The following is a 7415-nucleotide window of genomic DNA, read 5'->3' as shown; positions in this document are numbered from 1 at the left end:
ATCTATGGTGTCATGCACACACTGATTATTCCTCTAAGTTTAAATTAAGATGTGGAATCACATATTGTCCACCCTCATGAAGCCCATCTCTCTCTCTCTCTCTCTCTCTAAACTCATTCTAATTTGTAAGGAAGCGAACGTTTATAGGGTTAATCGAACAAGGGCATTATTACATGAAAGAATCTCAAGGAGCTTAAAAAGAAATATGTCCATCTAATGTAAAAAAGTACTTAACCTAAAATTCCAATTTACGAGGATAAGACAACACAAGTGCCATCACTATCGTACGACGATCACTTGAGTGCCATAACTTTTTTTTCGACTACTTAAGTACTTTAAATCCTAAAAAACGTTAACTTGAGTGCCATAATTTTCAATTGATCACTTAAATGACAAAATTTTTTAAGATCATTCGCCCAAGTGCTGGAAATCCGATGTGGCATAGTATTTATGGTGAACGTTTTTAAAAAGTTATGGCACTAATTGATCAATTGAAAAGTTTTATGGCACTCAAGTGATTGGAAAAAAAAGAAGTTATGGCATTCAAGTAATTGAAAAAAAAAATTATGGCACTCAAGTGAGTGATGTACGAAAGTTATGGCACTTATAGTGTCCTATTTTCCTAATTTATGACTACCCATGACATGGCAAAACTATTTATCCCTCTTAAAAACTCTGGTGTATAACAAAAATTCAGTGACTTGATTAAAAAATCCATTAAAGTATACTTACTGCTAGTAAAATTTTAACCAGACAATTTATCATAAAAAGCTATAGATATAAAATGAAAAATGATTAAGTGACTGTCATTGATCCATTGTAATATTAACAACCTATTTTGGTAAAAAAAAAATTAAATAACAAATACTTATAAATTATTGTGGAGTTTACTCATTCAAGAATATGTGGCTTATAACATATTGTTACTCTCACAGTGGCCCAAAAACTGTTATGCTAGCAAAGCCCACACAAAATTTTGGTTTATAGAATCGACCTACAAAGGCAAATGAATAATTATAGCATACGCCGCTAGTGTAAACAATTTTTTCCAAATAAGGCGATGGACTTATATGGAATGTTAAAATATGACCCACTTCTCACTCACACATTTAATAATTTAGTTTTGCAAATTGTTGTTAGTATTCCCAACTATACCAAATAATAATAATAATAATAATAAAAGGAAGTAGTGCACTCAATGAGCAAGATAGTGATTAATTAGTACGGTCGTTGTTGACTTGGTCTCTTAATGGAGCAATCCATAAATGATTTGTTTTCATTCCATGTGTTCTTTTCCACAATATGTGCCTTGTCAGAGTGTCAAAATATCTTGTACGATCTTCATCGATCATATATTTATATAAACGACAGATACGGTTGCTGGAGGGGATTTTGTCTCACCAATATGAGAGCGTGCATTGAAAAAAATAGAATAAAATCTAAGTGACTCGTATCCTCTCTGTAATTTAATCAAGAGTGTGTATGGCTCTGCATTGGTGGCTAGTTGGGTTTGGGGATAGCATGCAATTTAGAAGCATGATCTGATGTGCTCGACAACATTAGCAAATAAGAAATAAGATATTGCTGCGAGCGCAATCCCTTATACAGTCCATTTAATAGATTTGGGTTACTTTTCCCTTTTTGAATTTACTTGATCATGATGGAGAATTGGAGATTAGCCTGTTTTGGTTGGATTTTCATGAGATTGAGAAGTGTGATTTACATCATGAAAAATCTTGCAATTAACTATATAAGATACAATATTTCCACCATCCTCTACACCCTATATATATATATGAAATTTTGTGGGACTACCGCATCTTGTTCTAATGAAAAATTTAACCCATTAGAAGAAGCTGATGGGGTTTGATATTTATGACACTGTAATGGCATTTCCCTTAAACGTAGTCATGCTTAGAAATAAACCTAAAAACGAAACTTCACATAAAGTACATGCAATCACATGAAAGGTTTCAAAGGCTGATGTCCTTGTCATGGGGGAGAAGATTGGGTTGAATTTTGAGACACTGTGATCCAATCAAATGGGCCTCTTTTAATTCGCATGCCATTTTGTGGCCAAAAGGATGGACCAATTGGTCCATGCCTTTGAAATCTTTTGAGTTTAAAGAGTGCTGCACGTGTGGAGCTCACGTGCTATGTGAGATTTTGGACCAGCTAGGGTTTTGCCTTTGGTTAAAATAGGAATTGGGACAGTGAATTTGTATGGGGATCTGAGAACTTTGGGACCATTTCAAGGCAATTATTGCTTTTCAAGGATAAAGATGAACCCTAGTGGAAAGCCTTTGGACCACAAGCAATATGGGTATGGTCATATAGGCTCATCCTTCTTCACCTTTAACGTGTTATTGTTGTAAAGGGTCATGGTTGTTTTGATTTTCCCCCTTTGCTTTGCCATTTAACTTTCTGATAAAGATTAAATCCACCCTATTGTCTAATAATTGTTATTCATTCATTATATCGCGTGGGTCATCTTTATATCAATATCTATCTTTTTTATCGTTAAACTAACCTTCTGAGGTTGTTCAAGTTAACTCTCGAAAGTCCAATTCAATTTCTTTTAACATCCTATGGCACGTCTAGTGGCATTCTTAGTGAGATTCGTTCTTTTTATGTACTCTAATCCAATTTCGCCCCGATGGCAAGTATACCAAAAAGAACCCAAATTAGTTTGTACGTGTCCCATGAGCTGAAGAAGATTGTGAGATTTGAATGTAAATATAGTTGTCCAATGAAGGGTTAGAGACTATAAAGCCGGGACCAACTCTTGATCTCTCTTATGTCCTTTGCGTACTTGAAGACAAACTTTATCAACTTCTCTTCATCATCAATGCTACAACACCCATGGTCTCGAGTACCTATCATATTTGCCATATATTAAGCTACACCATATTATGATAACGAAATGGTTCAATCGTTAAATGATTATATACATTTGTCAAAAACATAAGTTGTTAAGATACGAAACCCTAGAATATATTACATCCTAGTGCTCTTGTCATCCTTCGCATGGGTTTTTATCAAAGTTGACCGTATTATACATGAAATATACGATAATAAGTTGAGATTATTTGATCAAACATAGGCATAAACTTAGAAAATGTTGGTTCACTTCATCGATACTTTGTTCGACTTCGGTTAATAATTGTACCCAGTATGAAGAAACAAAGGGCAGTTAAAACAAACAAAACCTTTTGAAGAATACATGGAAAAAATAAACCATATAAAGAAATCAAGTGTTATTGATTCAATAGAACTACAAAGTATTAAAATTTCGGTTATATAGACAACATATTTAGTTAAAAAAAAGTCTAAAAAATTCGCTAAATGCTAAGAAGAAACACTTTCTGAATATTCATCTCGTACGAGCAGGAGAATTTCGGTCAATCACAACATAGGTATACAGAAAACATGCATGGAGTGAAGTCACGACTCTTCTTCTCGACTATCCATATGCAATTTTTGTTTTTCTTTTTCTCGTTATGTTGCAGTCAAGCAATATTCTGCGTGCACGATCATTTAAAATCATCTCAGTAGCGAAACCTACTAGTTGAGATTGATCCTCGGGACACAACTCGTGCTTCGAGCGATCTTGGACGTGGGCAAAGTCCTGGAGTTTCTATTTTCCCAGCTTCTTTTTGCTATGTTCCTCATGGCACATGCCAAGGAAAGCTTTGGATCTGATCTGGTTGTGCTGTTAAACTTTTGGCAAAATTCCTTGTGTGAGCTCACAGCTTCTTGGATTGCAATAGATGGTGCTTGTGTAAGCTTTTCTTTGACTGCTTCTGAGCAAAGGCCACAAACCCATTTGTCTGAATAACAACTTTTAATTTGGGATATGTAAGTTTGAGTGCAATCCTCCTTTAGGCCACAGCATTCACAAGTTACTTGCTCAACTTCATCAATCATTCCCAAGGTAAAGTCTAATTCGCTCCTGTAAAAGTTGTCCATTTGGATTGATGCATCCGAAATTGCCTTTCGTAGCCTTTGTTCATCCTGCGAAGAGAAAGGAAAAAAAGAAATTATTACGATATTTTATCCTAACGCAATATACACATATATATACATCTCAGAGAGAGTGATTTTCTAATTATATGTGAACTTTTGTTACAAACAACGCCAATGTAAAGTATTCTTCACAAATACAAATATAAAAAGCGATGGACCTTTTTTCATGTGGACATCAAGCAGTTATCGCAAGTAAAACATGCACAAGTCACATCCACCAAAATGCATATCTTGTAGTTTACACACAGGCAATGCACATATTGGACATGAAGAACATGCAATAGTAAAGCAAGATTAGGTTTCAAAGCATGTTCTGCGGAGTTTTTAATTTAGGCTGTGTTCGTTTCCGGAAAAATATTTTTCCGGAAAACATTTTCCGCGTTTTCCGGTGTTCGGGGGCAGAAAATGTTTTCTGTGAGAAAACATTTTCCTTCCCCACCCCCAAATCCTTCATTGTTTTGAGGAAAATGACTTCCGCTTCTGAGAAGCGGAAGTCATTTTCCGGAAGTCTGAAGCTCTGCTTCAGACTTCTTCCTATTTTCTTTTTTATTTTTTTGTTGCTTCTGCTTCTTCTACCTCAGCCAGTCGGCGGCCGGCGACCGGCGAGCTCGGCCTCGCCGATGACCTCGGGCGAGGTTCGCCGACGTCTGGCAAGGCCCCAACTCGCACGGCCGGCGAGCTCGGGCCTCACCAGATCCGGCGACCTGGGCGGGGTCGAGCCTCGCCCGAGGTCGCCAGATCCAGTGACCTGGGCGAGGTCAACCTCGGGCGAGCTCGACCTCGCCCAGGTCGCCGGATCGGCGACCTCGGGCGAGGCCGATCTTGCGAGGCCCGAGCTCGCCAGCCGGGCAAGCTGGGGCCTCGCCGGCCTGTGGCGAGGCTCGAGCTCGCCTCTGGCCGGTCGTCGGACGTCGGCCGTGGCCGGCGACCTGCCGGAGAAGAAGAAGGAAAAAGAACACAGCCGGTGGCGATCGTTGCCGAACGCCGGAAAATATTTTCCGAAACTTTTTCATATTTCAGCCGAACACTGGAAAATTGTGTTCCGGAAAAACATTTTCTAGGAAAATGATTTCCAGGAAAACATTTTCCAAAAACACAATATTTTCCGCCAAACGAACGGAGCCTTAGATTCAGCTAGGTCGAGCTTGACTATCCATAAAATCTTTAATGAGAAGAATCTTGAAAGCATAGTATAGAATAAAAGGACTCGGTATTAACATCTAGAACCCAGACCGCAAAACTCCAACGAAGTGTTTAGTATTGATTCTCGTGGAACCTATGCCTTAGAGATGGTAAAGCAGAGTGATGGGTAATTTCTTTTAAATATGCATGAAGCATCTTCTCAAGTATAGTCCAGAATTTGGCACAAGCTGCGAACCTGCAATGGGTTGTAGATGAAAAGGCAAAAGAAGAGACTAAATATTCTACGTAGAACCTCTTTCTCTTGCCCGTAACGTAACCCAATCCATATAAATTCAAGCCCTATTAGTTAAATAGAGCGCAGCTGTAGATATTAGTTACCATCGACATTTAGCCGACTGCCATTACTTTCAATTTCGATTTATCAGCCTCGAAATCTGTGGGAAGAAATGAATCAATGCAACATCTCAAAGCTACAATACCATGATGAAGGATTATCGGCTTGCTCTTCTTCTCCTCGTGTCTTTCTCAACTTCTTCTTGTTCTCAGGTCCTCGTGCTAAGCAAAGTTCCTCTGTGGTTTCATCAGAATCGATGGCGATGAGCAACCATTTGCATATGAAGCTGATCATTTGCTAGTATGCACTTTTCTACGTCGGGAAAGGAGGGTTTATATACAAGGTTCTCATCTTCCTGTGGAGCGAATCTCTAAGAGAGATTACATCAACAGACGAAAAGATGGTCATGAAAGTTGAAAATGTGACATTGATCTTTTTTTTTTTTTTCCTTTTATGATCTGAACCTTTCAGGCTAAAAAATATCTGGACGCTTTAACAGATAAGGGTTGCTTTCTTGGTATGACATTCAATGATCAAATTGCACCACCCACAAATTTTCTCTTTGCAATTTGCAGACACTTTTAGTTGCGAGACGGCGGATCTCCCCCGTAAGCTTACCAGAGAAGGAGGATCAATGTGTTCAAAAGAGAAACGAAGAATTTCGCTTTAGGGTTTGCACTCGCGAGCATTCACGTGCAGCTTCACATAGTAATGCATGCATGCATTACTCTTCCTTGATTCGAGCCCACTGTTTCATACTTACCAAAACCGGACGGTGTTCATGTCTCTCTTGACTCAATCCACTGTTTATCTGAACATGGAAGCGACGTGGTTTAATGCAATTCACGTTTTCTATGTAAGCGCGCCCATACCGTTAAGTTCGTCCAATTTGGAAATTCTAACACAAGGAGCAATCCTTTTACGTTGGTGGCCATTGAACTTTGATGCAAAAGTAATGCTCGTGCTTCTTAGAAAATCCGAGAATGGTATTTAAGTATTTTTATGTATTTATTGAGTCTTTTGCGTTGTATTTTGTTTCTAGGGTCATTTGAATCAAGCGTCAATGTTGTTGCTTCTATTTTGTCTAGGGATTGTTTTTCTATAGCGAAATAAAAAATTGGTGTCTTGGGATTTTCTTATGCTTAGAAGGTTGTTCCAAGTAGTATCTACATTAATAGGAAAAGTACCAAAAAAGTCATAAAATTATTGTATTGTAATTTAGTCCTAAACATTTTAGTTGGATCAAATTAGTTATAAACCTTTTGTATTTTTTAAAAATATTCTGAACGTTTTAAATAATTTTTTATGGTTTTTTTTTCCTTTTTTCCTTTGTTTTTTTTCTTTCCCTTTTTCTTTTTGTTAGTGGCCGGCAAAGGCTGGCCTTGCTTGGGCAATGGTCGCCCTTATTGGGCCTTGCCTGGATGAGGGCGAGGGCCACCCTCACCAATCTCATGAGGGCCACACTCCCATCGTCATTGTCAATCATGTGAGGGCCACACTCTTAACCGTCATCTTTGCCATGGCGAGGGGGTCCTCGCTAGTGCTTGCCCTCGCCTAGGCGATGCCAGCCCTCGTGTCCATGGCCTGTGGCCGGCGACCGGCCATTGCCAAAAAGAAAAGGGAAAGAAAAAAAGAAAGGAAAAAAAAAGAAGGGAAAAAAGGAAAAATAATAATAAAATAAAAAAATATATTAAAAAGGTTTAGGACTACATCGGATTGCTAACATCCACATTAGTGATTTCTTGCCTAAATTGGCCAGATGGACTGAATTGGCATAAATGCAAAATATTTAGGACTAAATTGATCCAATTGAAAGGTTTAAAACTAAATTGGTACTAATACAATGGGTTTAGGACTTTTTTGGTACTTTTCCCCTATATTAATCTCTCTAATCTCCTTGTAGGGTCAGTAA

General features: G+C 38.2%; 1 long non-coding RNA gene across 1 annotated transcript; it reads right to left on the bottom strand.

Annotated features, from left to right (window-relative positions):
• Window positions 1-3233: 3233 nt before the first annotated feature.
• LOC130138072 (uncharacterized) lies at window positions 3234-5736 on the bottom strand. The gene is made up of 2 exons (XR_008816485.1): window positions 5649-5736; window positions 3234-4014 (listed from the first exon to the last, which is right to left on the bottom strand). It is a non-coding gene; the product is annotated as an uncharacterized LOC130138072 (long non-coding RNA).
• Window positions 5737-7415: the final 1679 nt, after the last annotated feature.

This window comes from Syzygium oleosum, unplaced genomic scaffold (assembly GCF_021117445.2).
Source record: "Syzygium oleosum isolate NSW1041296 unplaced genomic scaffold, Sole_v2.1 Sole_v2.04, whole genome shotgun sequence".
Classification (NCBI taxonomy): Eukaryota; Viridiplantae; Streptophyta; class Magnoliopsida; order Myrtales; family Myrtaceae; genus Syzygium; species Syzygium oleosum.
Note: the sequence above shows the minus strand (reverse complement) of the source record. Positions and strands in the feature narration are given on the sequence as shown.